The sequence below is a fragment of the Oryx dammah genome, unplaced genomic scaffold (genome assembly GCF_014754425.2).
Source record: "Oryx dammah isolate SB20612 unplaced genomic scaffold, SCBI_Odam_1.1 HiC_scaffold_25, whole genome shotgun sequence".
Taxonomy (NCBI): domain Eukaryota; kingdom Metazoa; phylum Chordata; class Mammalia; order Artiodactyla; family Bovidae; genus Oryx; species Oryx dammah.
Genome location: NW_024070209.1, coordinates 96,112,317 through 96,127,219, shown reverse-complemented (window position 1 = coordinate 96,127,219; position 14,903 = coordinate 96,112,317). Strand labels below are relative to the sequence as shown.

Below are 14,903 nucleotides of genomic sequence, written 5' to 3'. Positions count from 1 at the left end.
GGGCGACATGTGCCCAGGTACCATCCGTGCTCCCAGGACACACCTGGTGAGCGAGGCAGACACCCACCGGGAAGCGCAGACAGGAGCTGTGAGAGCAGGGACGGCACGGAGCCCACCCAGGGTCCCAGCTGTGAGCGGGGGAAGCCACTGTGGGGCTGGGGGCAGGACCGAGGCACACGGGGTGGAAGGGGCAAGGCTGGGGGCTCGGGCCAGAGGTGGGCAGTGACTGTCCATGAGGTGCCCTCCTGGCCGAGTCCTGATCACAGCCAGGATGTCAGGCTCACAGGAAAGGTCCAGGTTCGGGGGGAAAGAGTGGTTCTGCAGTCAAAAAGACTGGGTTGAACCCTGGCCACGACCTTGGGTGTGCTTGGGTTTAAAAGGAGGGGGGTGTGGCCTGTGTAGGAGTTGGTGTGAGCTGTCCATGTGGGCCTACGCAGCCACCACGGCTGGCTCCTGGTCTTTCAGGGCTGGATGGAGGCAGAACTGTCTGCTCAGTGTTCAGAGGACACAGAAGCAGTGGGAATGGGCCCCCGGAAGGGAAAACAGGGAAGGCAGGGGTCAGGGGTTCAGGTCCTTTCCCAAGGCCCTGCATCCACCGTGCCCCCAGGTCATCATCGCCTCCAAGTCACAACCTGGGGCTGCCCCTCTTCTCCCGGGAGGAGGGATTCCGATGTCCATGAGGAAACCCTGGCACCCAGGGAAACAGGTCACCCTGGACAGAGCATAACACAGACGCTCCTAGCATGAAGGCTGGGCAGCCACAGACTGAGGAGATGGGCAGGGGCTTCTCCCGGGGTCCAGTGTCCCCATCAGCCCCGAGCAGAGGCCAAACTGGCCTCGCTCGTCCCAGCCACAGGCACGGCGGTGGGGGTGTGGTGGGGGGGCGGGGCCTCACGGTTTTCTGGTGAGTTGTGGTCACGGAAAGGTGTGGAGTGACGAGCTAGTTCCCTGGGAATGTGGGAATGAAGGTCTCCACTTTCCCTATCATCTTGGGGCGGGGGCCTTCTCTGGGACACTGGTGGTGGACAATGGTTTTTCTTTTTTTCAGTCCTAAGAAATAGAGAGTTGCAGAAGCAGAAAGAAGAAAAGGAAGTAAGAAAAGAGCTCTGGGACAAATCCTATCTGATCAACAAGATGAGCCAAATGTCTCATTTTAAGCTACTTTCATCATTTCTGGGGAGGAAAAAAATGGACCCTTCTCTGGGAAGTATGAAAAGAAACTAGCACGGCCAGCCCCACGACAGCACGGGACACCCCTCCTTTCCTGGGAGGGCTGTGTGGGCCACGGAGCTCGGACAGAGACATGTGTGGTCAGAGGCCTTGCATCACAGAGGCCCCAGGGACCTGCCCTCCCTGCCTGGAGACCCAGTTAAGCACTGGGGACAGCGTGACATCTCCCCAGGAAAGAGTGGGGAGCCCACCGTCACCTTACGCAGTACGTCATATACAAAAATATACTAAGGAAATCTGAGCACCTACACGCATTCTACATGCATGGAGAAGGAAATGGCAACCCACTCCAGGATTCTTGCCTGGAGAATCTCCTGGACGGAGGAGCCTGGTGGGCTACAGTCCGTGGGGTCACAAAGAGCCAGACACGACTGAACTGACACAGCCACACTTGTGCATTCACAGATGGGAAAATACAGCCCTGAGCAGATGATCCCTGAAAGGCTGCGATGCCTTCTAGAAGAGACAGGACAAGGCCCACTCAGAACCTAAGGGAAGGGCCAAGCTCCCTTCTCCGCAGTTGCCACCGTCCACCCACCGTGGCCGGAAGTCAAGGCTCACCTCATGTGGCACTCTGACCCCAGCTGCTTCCTGATGCCACACAGGCCGGTGGGCACGCAGCACTGGGCAGCATTTCTGATCACTCGCAGACAGGCGGTTGGGGGCCACATAGGTGGAAGCAGTGACTCTAATCTCTGGCCCTCCTATGAGGGATACTTGCTATTTCTGACGGCAAACCTGCTTCTTCCACACCAGGGCCTTTCATGGCTTCGACAATACCGCACGCTCGCCAAGTGTCTAGCTGGCCTTTGACCAGCTCTTTTCCATTAGACCTACGGGCCAGGAGGTGACTATGTTCGCCAACAGCCCCAAGCCACACCCACCACTGTCCTCTGGACCCACACTTCCCTCCACAGTCAGTCCCCTCATCATGAAGCCACTGCCCACATCCTGCCCACCCCATGTCAGACACTGGGAACTGCAGCCTACTTTACTACTTCTTCAAACTCTCAAAGCCCCTCTGGGCATCTGCCCTGGCTGCATTCCTGGGCGGGGAACCCTGTTTGGTCATTCGCTGGGCTTTCTGCCCATCATAGTGTCTGCGGGTTCTGGAAAGATATGATGAAGATTGCCCTTCTCACTGGTGACATCTGTTTCCATCAAAATGTCAATGTCTGTTCCATGAACTCGTGTTCTGAAAACGTGGTACACTGACCTGCAAGGGCCGGAGTCCTACAGGAAATGAGAGTCCTGGGGAGCACTGGGCAGGAGCGAGAGATGCGAGGCTGAAGTCACAGCTGCACCCAAAGGGAAGGGACGGGGACTGCCGAGGAGGGGTGCTCCCTGCTCCTCCCCTTCACCCTATGGCCACCCCCGTCCCTCTGCCATCCCTCTGGGGTCAGCTCAGTGTGCACCCTCTTGCAGGATGCTGTCCCCGAAGCCCTGCCCGCCCCCCTGGGTGCCTGGCTAGGGCCGCGTCTCCTCTGCTGGACATGGGCCTCCAACTGTCCACGGGCCTCCAACTGTCCACATCTGGGTCAGCTCTGTGTTCCTGTCCCAGCACAAGGGGTGCCTGGGGAGCTCGGCATCAACTGTAACGGGGCTCTAGCCTGGGATAACTCTGGGGAGAAGGGAGGATGCATTCCCAAGACTGAGAAGCAAGAGGCAGTGTGAAGGTGGCCCCTAGCACAGTGGGGATGGCCTCCTGATGGGACTGAGCAGCAGAGGGGCCGCTGTGGAGAACCACACCGGCCTACTCTCACCGCCTGGGGAGGGAGGGAGAGAGGAGAATCGGCAGATAAGTTTCCACTTCATCTTAAGAGTTCAGGACGGGAAGATGGGCACAGCCAGGCACTACTTGCATTCTTCTAGAGAACAGACTCTAACAGTCTTGGAGGAAAAGAAAGTGAATCCACGGGGTCCTGGGGGCAGAAGCTGCTGAATGGGCAGGCACTGCCTCCAGAGGAAGAGCCTCTGGGGTGACACGCTCGGACTCCCTGAAAAGGGGAGCCAGGTCCCCAGGAGCTGCTGAGAGTCTGCTGAACAGATGATCTGCCAACCAAGCTTCATTTATTAAAAAAAAAAAAAAAAAATCCAGCATAGCCAAGATTATGGTAGGCTGAAAGAAGGCAGATTTGAGCAAAGCATTTGACAAATTTCTCACGTTATCCAAACGGACAAGACAGATAAGTATGGCTGGACAATGTTAAGGGTAGGAGAATCCATAACTGGTTGGACTAGATGTTCAAGAAGCTGATTAATAGATTGACACTGACCTCAAGCAACCTCTCTGGAGGGTGCCCAGGGCGTTATCAATTACTTCAGTGAAGGCACACAGAGCAGGCATATCCGATATGCGCCGATGGGGACAGCCCACAGACTGGATAAGGGAGAGAAATCCAATAGAGATCTCAAAAAGTCAGGGTCATGGGCTAAATTTAATAGATGGAATTTGTTAAAGGTCAGTGTTAAGTCCTGTACCTTAGGTCCAAAATGCCAACTGCGTCTGATGGAATGAAAGAGATGTTCATGCTGGAATAACAGCAGAAGACACGAAAAAAAAGACTTGTCCATAGTGGAACAAGTCAACAACGCGACCTGACTGTTCAGAAGTTGGGAGCTGCCATCGTAAGCGACAGCACAGCCATCCCCATGCCAGGGTGGGGAAATCACCACCTTGGTCTGTTCTGAGCTCAAGGGAGGGGGTTCCGTGCTGGGACTGCACTCTCAAGAGCGTTGTCCTGGACAGCTTGCTGAGGGACCTGAGGCCAGCCCACAGGAGGGAAGGAGAGGAAGTTATCAGATCTGCTGCTCTAGGGAGGCCTGACCATACCCGGCACTCAAGAGCCCAGTGTCCCGCATGCAGGAAGAAGTGCAGCTAGATGGGTTCTGGTCCAGACAGAAGAGGGGCTTCCCTGGTGGCTCAGCAGTAAAGAACCCGGCTGGCAACGCAGGAGATGCAGGTTTGATTCCTGGGTTGGGAAGATGCCCTGGAGAAGGAAATGGCAACCCACTCCAGTATTCTTGCCTGGGAAATCCCATGGGAAGAGGAGTCTGGTGGGCTACAGTCTATGGGGTCGCAGAGTCGGATACGACTGAGTGACTGAAGAACCATCACCAGATAAGAGAAGCCTTGGAGGTGAACGTGGTCAAGCGTCTGCACGGGTTCTGAGAGCTGTCACAAGAAGAGTGGCTGGCGTCAGGGCACGATTTCCGGGGGAGACCTCGTCCTCCTCTGGAGAAGCCGGAAGGAAGGACAGCATCGGCTGAAAAAGTTCCAGACGCACGGCCGCTTGTCAGGGGGTTAGAGAGGGATGTTGTATGTTGGTAGAAAAGCTGATCTGTGGGACTGCTAAATCCCCTACTAATTCTAGGACATCCATTTCTATTCTCCCTATCTGGGCAGTTTTTCCACATTTTAAGATATCTAGAGGCTTGTGAGACATAATTCTTAAAATCAATGGTGCTCATTTTTTACATGTTCTGAAAGATCTCATAAATCATCGTCCGTGCTCCTCACGGGGGAGCATGTGTCTTCCTCACCGTGCTCTGGTGCTCTGTCCTCATCCCACTCCTCCCCCAGCCTTCAACCACTGCTGAGTCCCAGTCAGAGTGACACTCGGCGGAGGGGCTGAGGGGGAGCCGTGAGCAGGGGCAGCCCCCACAGAGCCACCGCTCAGAGGGCACATGTTCGTCCCCTCCCCAACCCCAGGCCTCCCAGGCAGCCTGGGCTTGCACAGGGTTCTCACATGGACACAGCCTGACCGATCCATGGGCACAACCCAGAAGCAGGACACAGAGGTCTGTCCTTTCCTCAAGGGCACTGAAGGTGGAGTTCCAGGGCCCAGAGCAGTCCATTGTCCAGGTCCCTTGACCCCCTGAAACCTTGGATGTAGCAGAACTTCTCCCCTGCCCAACTCTAGGCCAGAGAGAATGTGAAGGAAAGGAAACCGCATTTACTGACCACACCCGAGAGAGCCGACATGCACCAAATAACGTCACCTCCACGATGATCACGGGCAAGTTAATGTTTAAGCAACCCGAGGCTGAGGAGTTAGGGAGTTTGATGGGGCCAGGATTTGAGCCCAGGTGCCCAGCTGGCGGGGGCAATGCCGTGGTTGTGGCAGGGAGGATGTGCAGCAGACATGTGGCCATCTCACTTCTCTGGGCCTTGGCCACCCTGCCTGTAAAGCAGGGACCACACAGCATCTGCCCCAGGAGGGGCCGTGAGGGTGGAAGGGGCACACGGCAGACATGGGCTTCTGTGCAGGCCCACAGCCCTGCGCCAGACAGCCCGCCTTTCAGAACTCGGACGAGTGCTTTCTTCGTCTTCTTCCTTCCCCCCTCCCCCTTTTTCTCTTTTTCAATTTTATTTTTGGTGGCAGTTTTAACAAAACGCTGATCCTCGGCACCGAGCGGCACACAGCAGATGAAAGCAAGGATGTGCCGTGGGCTCCGTAGCGCAATTAGCATTCTCCTAAACAAACGAGCTTCAACAGAGCTGTAATTAAGCAGGCCTGTAATTAAGTATATGCCCTTTATCATAACGATCATGCTTAAAAATGGCATGATGCATGGAACTCTGTTATTAATGCTGTAATCCCAAACTGAAGTGCGACGACATAGAAATCAGCATGTCAGGCCTGTCACTGGAGTGTTTGTAAAATACATTACAGAAAAAAACCAGGAAACAATGAGCTCATTCAACTGTTCTTTTTACAATCAGGCACTACAAGTCAAGAGGATTGTGAATGCTTACAGAATCTGCAAGGTTTAAACAAATAAAGCTCTAATCTGCTACTATATTAATACCACTCCCTCTTCTAAAGAAGGAAAGGAAGGGGGGGGCATTATTTATTTATTTATTTCCCAACTGACCATGCTACCTGCCTTTGCCTTCCTTGGGGGAAGAAGTCCGATTTGCATGTCATTTCTGTTTGGACATAAATTGGATTCCTGTTTGCACAGACACCTCTGCCGTGAATCTGCGGGAACTCTGCCTGGCAACAGGAGAGGGCCATAGCTCCTGCGTATGGGAACTATAATTTTACTTGCCAAGGCAATCCCTGGGTGCCTTCCCTTCATTCCCGCCTCCACACACACACCTCTGGACTTCTGCAGGCTCAACACAAACCCACTGCTGACCAGCTCCCAAAGGCACCGGGCCCAGGACCAGCTGATGCCTTCCTCAAAGAGGAGATACTCCAATCGACACATGAATTACTTCCAGCACACTCGATCCAGAGATTCATAAAGTCATATGGTGAAAATGTGACCCTCATGCTGGGAAAGACTGAAGGCAGGAGGAGAAGGGGGCGACAGAGGATGAGATAGTTGGATGCCATACATAACCAACGCTATGGACATGAATTTGAGCAAACTCCAGGAAATGGTAAATGACAGGGAAGCCTGTTGTGCTGCAGTCCAGGGGGTCGCAAAGAGTCGGACATGACTTAGGAGACTGAACAGCAATGGTGAAAATGTAAAATTTTTAAAAAGCCTCCATCACCAGCATCTCAACTGTCATCTGCTTACGGCTGCCAAATGGTGTTAAGTGAGCTCAGTTGTGCTTCCTTAGAAGTCCTCGCAGAGATGAGGGTGAAAAACGTGACTTATTGGCAGGCAGTCATTTTCACAATAAAATTACATGCAGTTGGAATGGTGGGAGGCCTTTAATTCTGTGTACCTGCTTGGGGCTCAGAGCTGTAAATAATCAGCAACCCGGCCCTTTCTTTCCCCCTTTCCTGGGGCGTTTCAAAAGTCCTTTACAGTCTGCGATGGGAAAAATGCCAACAACTCAAGATCTCAGGGCCATTTCTCAAAACTCATTTGCAAACCAAAACGGCCAAGCCCGTTCTGCTTTCTGTGTGATTTCACTTTGGGGAAATTCCTTGGAAGATATTTGTGGACGCCCCAGAGCTGTCTGCTAGGTGACATTCCAATTGAGTTTACACAAGGCCAACAGCTTCCTTCTGGATCCCCGTAGTAATCAGTTTAGCCACGTTACTTGTAAGCCAAAAGCAGTGCTTTATCGGCCGCGACCAGAGCCTCCCAAGTCCCATGCACGAGGCGGCTCCGTGGGAGGAAGGAGGCACCTGTCCTTGTGGAGGGGGACAGGTATGCCCAGTCTGCAGTACACTGCTGGGAAGAGGCCGGGGGCCTGTGGCAGGCACCCCCCTGCCCACACCTCTGACTCAGGACAAGCATGTCATCTCTCTGAGCCTGCTTTCTTGACTGCAGAAGGAAGGAAGTCATACCTGGACGGCTGCAAAGTTTAGATGAGGTTAAAAGCATAAAGCCCCAGGCACAAACTAAGGCATCAGTAACTGTCATCACCCCTGTGCTAGATGGAAAAGCCCCTCCAAGACAGACTTTTCTGTCTTTCTCTCTGCTTTTACATAAAAACACAACTGCATCCACATTCAATTATATAACCTGAGGCCAAAGGCTTTTGGGGGTGCAGAGGCAAAGCCTGCCCAGGAGGGCCTCCCTAGGTGCCCCGACCACAGCTCTCCTGGCGTCTGCTGTCCCTATAGTCACAGGTCAAGCTCACCTGCAAGAGCAAGGCCCATGCTGGTCCAGGTGCTAAACGTCCCCTGGAAAAGAGCCCCCAAAGCCAAGAGAACAAAACTGCCCCTGGGTGTCAGGAGGCTTATTTTACCAGGTTAGGCAGAAAGCAGCAGTTAGAACTGGACATAGAGCAACAGACTGGTTCCAAATAGGAAAAGGAGTACATCAAGGCTGTATATTGTCATCCTGCTTATTTAACTTCTATGCAGAGTACATCATGAGAAACGCTGGGCTGGAAGAAGCACAACCTAGAATCAAGATTGCCGGGAGAAATATCAGTAACTTCAGATATACAGATGACACCACCCTTATGGCAGAAAGTGAAGAGGAACTAAAAAGCCTCTTGATGAAAGTGAAAGAGGAGAGTGAAAAAGTTGGCTTAAAGCTCAACACTCAGAAAACTAAGATCATGGCATCTGGTCCCATCACTTCATGAGAAATAGATGAGGAAACAGTGGAAACAGTGTCAGACTATTTTTCTGGGCTCCAAAATCACTGCAGATGGTGACTGCAGCCATGAAATTAAAAGACACTTACTCCTTGGAAGGAAAGTTATGGCCAACTTAGATAGATAGCATATTCAAAAGCAGAGACATTACTTTGCCAATGAAGGTCCATCTAGTTAAGGCTATGGCTTTTCCAGTGGTCATGTATGGATGTGAGAGTTGGACTGTGAAGAAAGCTGAGTGCTGAAGAATTGATGCTTTTGAACTGTGGTGTTGGAGAAGACTCTTGAGAGTCCCTTGGACTGCAAGGAGGACCAACCAGTCCATCCTAAAGGAGATCAGCCCTGGGATTTCTCTGGAAGGACTGATGCTGAAGCTGAAACTCCAATACTTTGGCCACCTCATGCGAAGAGTTGACTCATTGGAAAAGACTCTGATGCTGGGAGGGATTGGGGGCAGGAGGAGAAGGGGACAACAGAGGATGAGATGGCTAGATGGCATCACCGACTCGATGGACATGGGTTTGGGTAAACTCCGGGAGTTGGTGATGGACAGGGAGGCCTGGCATGCTGCGATTCACGGGGTTACAAAGAGTCGGACACGACTGAGCGACTGAACTGAACCAAGGCAGAAATACTGCACTTTTTAAATAAAGATGTCTTCACACCACAAATGAATGGTCTCTGAGGTTCTATTTTGTGTGGGTAATTAGGGAGTCCCCCCATCTCTCTGCCCCTACCTTCCAAGTGCACAACACCTGACGGTAACCGTCACTCCAGTCCTGTAGCCTGCTTCCCCTGTCCACATCCCCACATCCTGGGAGGAGTCTGGGGGCCCTCCAGCCCTCCTGCCCCACTGTTCCGAGCAGCACCCCAGAGGGCCCCAGGGGCTGTGTGGGAGGACCCTCAAGGGTCTCTGCTGGGTGGGGGGAACCCATGCAGCTGAGCCATGGGTGGCTGCCATGCCCACCACGCCCACCAGGGAGTCTAAATACATGAAGGAGTACACCCTCACTCGGCTGCAGAAAGTGAAAAGTGAAGTTGCTCAGTCTGTCCGACTCTTTGCCACCCCATGGACTGTAGCCTACCAGGCTCCTCTGTCCATGGGATTTTCCAGGCAAGAATACTGGAGTGGGTTGCCATTTCCTCCTCCAGGAGATCTTCCCGACCCAGGGATTGAACCCGGGTCTCCTGCACTGGAGGCAGACGCTTTACCATCTGAGCCACCAGGGAAGTACAAAACTCTGTAAGTACTTCAAGGCTTGGGGCAGGGACCAACTGCATTTCCCTCAAAGTAAAGATAAAATCCAGTTAAGCGACACTTTCCCTGGTGGCTTGCTGAGGGGCGCCCGGGCAGGTCACTATCACCATGTGTTCACACCTGCTTCCCCAGTGCACACACACACACACAAACTCCTCCATGGGCTCGAGAGCAACACAAGGGGCTCTGTGAGCGCAGAATTAGAGGCAGAACCGAGGGGCCAGCCCAGGGGTACTGCCACCAGGGGCCAGCACGTTGCTCAGGGAGGTGGGCGAGGTCTAAACCGAGCCGGTCAACCCACAGCCACTGTCCTGCGACTGAGGCCAAGCCTTGATGGGGACAGGGGCAGACCTGGCAGGGTTGGACCCAGCGCGGGAGATGAACTTTGTTCTCCAGGGCTCTTTCCACCATCTCAAAACCAACTCAAAAATATTTTTAAGTTTTCTTTTTTTCAGCCTCTCAATAAATGAATGTTTTCTAAAGAAACAATTCCAATAGTCCAGTTATGTGAAAGTGCCCCTTGACCCCCGAGCCCTGTCCTTTGGGGACAGCTGGGTGGTGGTCTGCACACAGCCCTTGCAGTCCCTCCATTTCCTGTGTTTACCTATGAGCTTGCAAGTCAAGAAGAAATGTAGCATTTTTGGGGTATAGGCTTCCCTGGTGGCTCAGACAGTAAAGAATCTGCCTGCTAATGCAGAAGGTGAAGTCACTCAGTCATGTCTGACTCTTTGCAATCCCGTGGACTATAGCCTACCAGGCTTCTCCGTCCATGGGATTCTCCAGGCAAGAACACTGAAGTGGCTTACCATTTCCTTCTCCAGGGGATCTTCCCAACCTAGGGATCGAACCCAGGTCTCCCGCATTGGAGGCAGATGCTTTAACCTCTGAGCCACCAGGGAAGTCTCCTGCTAATACAGGAGACCCGGGTTTAATCCCTGGGTCAGGAAGATCCCCTGGAGAAGGGAATGGCTACCTACACCAGTGTTCTTGCCTGGAGAATTCCATGGACAGAGGAGCCTAGCAGGCTACAGTCCATGGGGTTGCAAACACTTCATGACTGAAGCGACTAACACTTTCATTTTTTCCTTTTTCATTGGTGTTTTTAACAAAAATAGCGTCACAGCATAACTGACTGTTCTGCAGTTTGTTTTTTCCACCTGTCAGAGAACTTGTGTTGGGGTGGCTACAGATCTATCACAGTCTTTGTTACAGCTGCACAGAAGAAAGTGTGGGGACAACCGAGGGCCAGCTCACAAGGACCTTGACTGCCATCTACAGTGGCCTGAATGTCCCCGTGAGGCCCCTGGGGAACCACTGAAGGGTTCTGAGCTGGAGAGGACATATCGTGTTTATATTTTAGGGATGTCTCCCATGCTGTGATGAGAGTAAGGCTGGAGGCGGGACCACCTGGAGGAGGTTCTGACAGCAAATCAAGGGATGCTGGGGGCCTGGGCTAGGACTGTGACAGTGAGAACAGAGGGGAGGGGACAGAGGGAGGGATATTTAGATGGCACAATCGAGAGATGCGGCGATGGGCTATGGAGGAGCCAGGGCAGAGGAGTCAAGGGTGCTTCTGAGGTGTTCTGAGGTTCAAACAGTTGGGAGAAAGGGTGCGGGGCATGGATGTGGGGGTGGGGGCGGGCAGCGCAGGGTGAGCTGGAGGGTCCCATTTTGGATGTGTGAGGTCTGAAGGGCTTGTGAGACATCCAAGGGAAGACAGTGGCCAACAGTGGTGGGGAAACAAGCGCCAGGAAGGCAAGGCTGGTTGGTGAGGACCGCCTGGATACAAGTACAGGAGTGAGACCTAAGGGAGTGTTTGGCTGTTACCTGTGTTGTGATAACTGAGGACAGGTGGGCCCAGGATGGAACACTGAGGGACGCTGACTGTTAATGTGCAGGCTGAGGCAGAGAAGTTGGCAAAATGCCGGGGAGAAGATGCAAATGTGCTCGGCAACTAGATGTGCCAGTAGGAGCCTGGGTTTAATAAGCAGATACGTGTCTGTGAGTATGCTTCGGCTCTGCAGACAGGGTCATTTGTGCCACATTTTAGGTTCCACGCATAAGTGAAGTCATACGGTATTTATCTTTCTCTGTCCGACTTACTTTACCTCGTATGATAATCTCTAGTTGCATCCATGTTGCTGCAAATGGCAACATTCCATTCTTTTTTTTATGGCTGATTGGTATTCCATTGTGGGTTTCCCAGGTGGCACAGTGGTAAAGAATCTGCCTGCCAATGCAAGAGACGCAAGAGACATGGGTTCGATCCCTGGGTTGGGAAGATCTCCTGGAGGAGGAAATGGCAACCAGTTCCAGTAGTCTTGCCTGGAAAATTCCATGGACAGGAAAGCCTGGAGAGCTACAGTCCATGCGATCACAAAGAGCTGGACACGACTGAGTGACTGAACACAGTATTCCACCGTATACAGAACAGAGCTGTGGTTGCTGAGAGGGGAGGGAGGGGAAGAGGGATGGACTGGGAGTTCCAGGTTACCAGATGCAGACTACTGCGTTTAGAACGGATAAACAACAAGGTCCTACCATACAGCACAGGGAACTATATCCAATCTGCTTGTATAGTAAAGAAACAATATAAAAAAAAAAAGAATGAATACATGTGTATAACTGAGTCAGTTCTGAATATTCATTGGAAGGACTGATGCTGAGGCTGAAGCTCCAATACTTTCACCACCTGATGTGAAGAGCTGACTCATCGGAAAAGACCCTGATGCTGAGAAAGATTGAAGGCAGGAGGAGAAGGGGATGACAGAGGATGAGATGGTTGGATGGCATCACTGACTTGATGGACATGATTTTGAGTAAGCTCCAGGAGTTGGTGATGGACAGGGAAGCCTGGCGTGCTGCAGACCATGGGGTCGCAAAGAGTCAAACATGACTGAGCAACTGAATGGAGTCACTCTGCTGTACCGCAGAGATCAGCACAGCACTGTAAACCAACTATGCTTCAAGAGAGGAAAAGCAGGTTCAGAGGTAAACGCATTGTAGACAGATGCTTTACCGTCTGAGCCACCAGGGAAGTCCGTGTACATGTATGTACACACATACATTTCATGTATGTGTATGTGCCCCAACACACACACTCACATGTAGTACACTTCTATCTCCTGGGGCCAGAGAAGCAATGGTGCCTTGAAAGTGATGAGAATGCCCAGTGCTCCGATTTGGGATTCCAGGATTCTTCTCTAAAAGAAACGGGGCTCTTTGGAGAAGTGGCCGATTGAGTGCTGGGCAGGGAAGGAACATGCAACATCTTGTACCAGAAAGTAAAGACGTTCTCAAAGCAGCAGAAGGTCGGGTCTCCCATCACGGTGATGAGCATCAAAATAAATAATGGTAAGAATGAATACGAATCCATTAGTCCACATCAATATACACAAACTGGGGATAAGAGAAAACTCTTCTTTATAATAAAACACCAACTCAGAAATACTGAAGGAAGGATGGAGTGACAAAATCAAAAGACGCTAAAGCTAGGAGGTGAAAATCTGATTTGGAATGAGCTGTTTACATAGTCTGAAGTATTTCCCACAAAGTACATGTTAATTACAAAAGGAAAAACAGAAACTTCAGGGTGAAGAAACCTGGCAAACAGCACTTCAACCACCAAAACTTCACCATGGCCAAGTCATACCCACATCATGGATCTCCTGATAAGATACACCAAGAATACGTAACAGTGAAGAGAGCTGGCCGTGGAGTCAGGGGGCCCACATGGGGCCAGTCTGGTCTCTTCATCCTCATCTGTGAGTGAACGGCTTGGGCTACATCAGCCACCTGGCTGGTGCTCACCTGGCAACTTTAAAAAATTACTGCTGCTGCTGCTGTAACCCCTTGGAGGTTCTGCTTTACTGGGTCTGAGGGGCTGGACTGAGGCATCAGTCAGTCTTCAAAGCTCCCAGGTGACTGTAGTGTGTAGCTAGGTATGTACAGCCTTGGGCCACGAGATGATGTCAAAACTCTGTCCCAGCCTTGACCTTCTTCAGTCTCACAAATGATAAGAATCACCCTAAGTATTAAATATGCATTGGTGATTAGAGACCTGGATTTAAATCTCAGAAGAAACAATGGATGAAATCCACCCAGGCTGGCCCACTGTAGGTAACAGCTGATTTCTCTACCCTTCCTCCAGATTCTATGCAAAAAGCCTTCTTAAAAGCAACAATCACGAAGGGTTATAGTAAGTTCTGGACCAGAGGCCTCCCCTCTCCTGGGGTTAAAGGGCAGAGAGAAGGTGTCCAGGTTGTCCAGCACTGACCCATGCTCAGGGGAGCACTGCCCTGGGGTGCCTGTCCAGGGGACAGCGTCAGGGACACTTACACACGCGTCCATGGTTGGCTGGTATCACCGATTCAATGGGCATGAATTTGGGCAAACCTCGGGAGGTGGTGAGGGACAGGGAGGCCTGGGGTGCTGCAGTCCCTGGGGTGGCAAAGAGTCAGACACGACTTGGTGACTGAACAAGAATTGACCCTCTGCACGGCCCCATGAGTGTCACCACCCCTGCTCTGCAAAGGGCTCCAGCGCCCAGAAGGGAGGGGCTAGGTCAGGGCCACAAAACTGGTGCAGAAATGGGGACATCTCCCTACGTGGCATGAAGCAGTCAGAGAAGGATGGCAGCAGAAAGCCACAATCAGGAAGGGCGAGCACGTGGATGGAAGGTACGCCGAGTGGAAGCTGTGAAGTGGCCAGCACAGGGCGGGCGGTGGTGCTGGTGGGGTCCCCACAGGGTCTTCTGAGCACTCGCCCCAGGGATACAACGCTCGTGGCCAAGACAGACACATCCACCCCAGCGATCTCTGGAGTTGGCTTCAGTGCAGGACTCCCCGTGTTATTCCTTTATGTGAACTCTTCAATTGTTTCCTCAAGTTTAAAGGTTGGTATCCAAAGGTCTTAGCCCAGGCCCTGGCAAGCTGACCCCAACCTAGCTTTGCAGTCTCCCCCACGGGCTCCGTACACTTGGAGATCTAGTTACTGTAACCTGTTTGCCACTTCTGACCAAGCCAGGCCTTCTGTGTACCATATACCTGTCTCCTTGCTCTGTGCTCGGCCTGGAGAGCCCACTCCTGCCTGCAACCCCCCAAACCGGCTGAAAGTTACCCCTCTGGGTCACCTCCTGAGCTGTCATCGTTAGAGTCAATGCCTTGCTCCCAGTACTACTCTGCTCCTGCTACCCGCCCCAGTGCCTTTCCCCAGATCACGAGCTCCCGGCTAGCCCGGGGCCTGCAAGGACGTGGCAACCCCGGATAAATGAGGGAAGGCGGCGTTCCCGAAGGAAGCTGTGTTTCCAGATGGGAATTCTCTAGTAGGACTCTACAAAAAGGGACATTCTAATTCCTTTTCCTCTGATTCCATGATCAATGAGTAAGCTGTTAATTA

General features: G+C 52.3%; 1 protein-coding gene across 2 annotated transcripts in view; it reads right to left on the bottom strand.

Moving 5' to 3' along the window:
• MVB12B (multivesicular body subunit 12B) overlaps nucleotides 1-14,903 on the bottom strand; it is a 194,129-nt gene that overhangs the window by 27,416 nt on the left and 151,810 nt on the right. The gene's annotated exons all lie outside the window — the stretch shown is intronic.